This window comes from Apium graveolens, chromosome 4, assembly GCF_009905375.1.
Source record: "Apium graveolens cultivar Ventura chromosome 4, ASM990537v1, whole genome shotgun sequence".
NCBI classification, from domain to species: Eukaryota; Viridiplantae; Streptophyta; class Magnoliopsida; order Apiales; family Apiaceae; genus Apium; species Apium graveolens.
The window spans coordinates 103196793-103200351 of NC_133650.1; positions in this window are offsets into that span (position 1 = coordinate 103196793).

Below are 3559 nucleotides of genomic sequence, written 5' to 3' on the forward strand. Positions count from 1 at the left end.
GTAACATGAACTATCTAATCATGGCAATGGTCAAAACCTAACAGTGAGTTCTCGGGTCCTGATGTTAAGAACAAAAACAGTCTAAGGTAAATCGGGCATTACGACGGCTATGCTTACGTGATTACCAAGTTTTAAACCACCCCAAACAACCACCATTCAACTCACAACCAACAATACAACCAAACCTCATCCAAAACTTACTACATCAGTACCCAAACCTCAAGATTTTCCAATTTATACAACCCCACACATGAACTACTAGCTATACTTAAGTTTCATTAACTATAAACAAGATTTTAACATCCAAATCACTACAAATCCAATCCAAACTCTAAACACACAAGCATCATGCTTCTCATTTACTATAACCATCAAAACCATCTTAATACTCAAAGTAAAGTTAGGGTTTGGAGGTGTTATACCTTCCTTGGAGTGATTAGAGTAGCTAGGAAGCCTTAAGAAGCCTTGAGATAGCTTTGGAATGCTTGGATCTTAAAGGAAATTAAAGAAAATAAAGTTAGTAATCTTGAAAACACTATTCATCATCTTCTTCCTTGATTTATTGGAAGAGATTCATGAAGAAATAGAAGCTTAAACTCCTAGGATATGCTTATCTAATCATAAGGGACCTTGGGTAATTACCTTGCAAATTAACAAAGCTAGAAACTTGATTTTTGGAATTTTTCTCCTTGAAAAAATGAAAAAGCCGTGAGCTATGTGTTCTTTGGAGAGTATTTTCTTTGTTGAATGTTTTTGTGGTGGAAAATGAAGTGAATGGGATATTTGGATGATTTGTTGGTTGTTTAAAGTGAGTGGAGTATGACTAAGCATGACATCATCTTAGTGACTTCATCTCTTGCCACTTGTCATCACTTGGTGGTGGAAGCATCTTCTTATGCTAATCCTTGCTTAATTTTTTGGTTAATAACCGCTTATCTGTTATACGGTTCGCTTAATTTTCGTTCTCTTTTATCGTTTGAGGGATCATACCCGGGATCTTATTACTTGGGTTCCCCTAAACCTTTCTCAATATATTATATTTCTTATATGATCCTCTCTTATAATCCTTGAATTTAAATCCTTTTTATCCTGTTACCTTATACTCAATTCTTTCGGTATTTGGTGGATTTTCGGGAAAAATCAAAGTGTTCGAATTTAGATTCTTACGATATTTACATACACTTATATACCATATAGAGTACTAATAAAATCTCAGAATAACAATAAAAGAACCTCTACAAAGTGTGGTATGAAAAGTTTTCTTATTCAGCATAATCAGCAAAATCTCTATTCATAAGGGTTTCAAAAAAATTCCAAAAATTGGGGTTATTACAGTCTCCTCTCCTTAAAAGGATTCTGTCCCGGAATCAGATAGAAAATGAATATGGATACTCTATTAGCATTGCACTTTCTAACTCTCGAGTAAATTTTCCCACATTGTGGTCCTACCACCAAACTCTGCCTAGTTTGATAACCCTTCTCCTAAGCACTTGTTCCTTTTCAATCTATAACCCTTCCTGGTTGCTCCATATAGGTTACGTCGGGTTGCATGTCTATGCGCTCATATGCCCCTATTTATCTGGCATCCGAATTATACTTCCTTAATATTGATACGTGGAACACGTTATGAACTTGCTACATGTTCGGGGGTAGGGCTAGCTCATATGCTAACTTCCCAATACGTCTTAATACCTCAAAGGGTCCAACAATTCGTGGGCTTAGCTTTCCTTTCTTTCCGAACCTCATCCATCATTTCCAAGGGAATACCTATAACAGCACTAGGTCCCCTACTTCCTATTCCTTGTCCTTTCGTGTCAAATCAACATACTTCGTGTGCCCATCTTGGGCTACTACCAGCCGTCCTCTGATTAAATCTATTATATCCTTGGTCCTTTGGACCACTGCTGGTCTAAGCATCTTGCGCTCTGCAAAATCATCATATCATAAGGGAAATCGACATTGTCTTCCCTCAAGGATCTTATAAGGCGACATCTCGATAATGACATATGATCTATTGTCGTAAGAAAATTCAATCCGTGTTAAGTGACCATTTCAAATTCTTTCAAGTCTATTGCACAGACTCTCATCATAACTTCTAGCATTATAGCTTTTGCTTCTCAATACCCATTCTTTTCCAGTTCATAGTCATTACTATCTTCCGTACATAATACTATATTGGTTACACTTTTGCTCGTTAGCATTCTATAACCTTTTAATAATTGCGTCAACCTTAGTATCACGAACGCGTTAGATTCGGAATACCACCGCACTGATACTACTCCTTTCTAGCTGCTTCTATCTTTCAAAGCTTGATCCATCATATAGAAGTAAAAGAATTTATTGAGAGATCACTATGATCATGAACACTTATTATATCGCATAGTTAGTACAGAAGGTGGCCAGCCTTTAGTACTTGACAAGCAATTAAACAACATGTGGTATCCTACTAGGCTTCTATCACACAGATAGATAGTCATTCGGCAATACCTCCCCTTCTGGAAGGGTTGTTCTTCTCAGCTTACATGAAATGAAAAGAAGAGAAAAGAACAAACTGAAGAGAATTGTATATATGTAAAAAAAATATTGCCATAAAATATCTGGCTTGGAATCTACCTCTGAACTATAGAGGTTTTTCATAGGAGAACAAAACATATACGTATTTATATCAACATCAAGTATTATAGCATCGTATTTCACATGCCTAAATATTTTTGCTATTCCGTCCATCATTCTATGGACCCATGCTCTTCCTCGAGCTTATACACAATCACCTTTGAAACTCCCTCGACATCGAAAATCGAATCTGGGATCTCATTCTAGACATCATCGTTACTAGAATTCTATGCTTGCATCGCAACCTTCCTCGTATAGTCCTACGACCCTCTATTGATAAGGAGGAATAAATATTCAATAGGTAAATAATCTACTTAATTAGTCTATTCAATGATAACTTATACATCACCACGACCCAATTAATGGTACTCAATCTCAACATTCATTACAATACAACTCTCACAGTTGTCATTGTCTCATTATTCATAGACTCATTGGAGCATTACTATGGTCCACCACTGACCTACTGTAGTCATTCGCTTTCCATGAAGTCTTAATAGCTAACCATACGGAGTCCATACATATCGTATCGAATTCTTCTAAGGAGGTAACATGATCACCGTTCATGATTCATGAAGAACACTCCTGACCCTGACGTACATTCATGACATGAAGCAGATAAAATGCGGAAGAGTTTTAATGAAAGCAACGATAGTAGGTTAATACCATTCTTAATCATATGTCTATATTAGGAGACATGAAGCTCAAAGGTTCATTTAGTCCTTTTTGAAACATGGTCCTGGCTTATTCTCAAGATAGTTCCTTCTAAGATAGATAGCCCGCTCATGGAGATTACACGAATTAAACTTTTACCAAACTACTATTACGGTTGGGTATTGCACAGTCATCAGAAGGAATGTCAATCTTCCAAACCATAATACAACCTTCATGGCTTCAACCATTATCACTGCATTCCTCTGGCACGAGCGCCTATAATTGCTCTCTT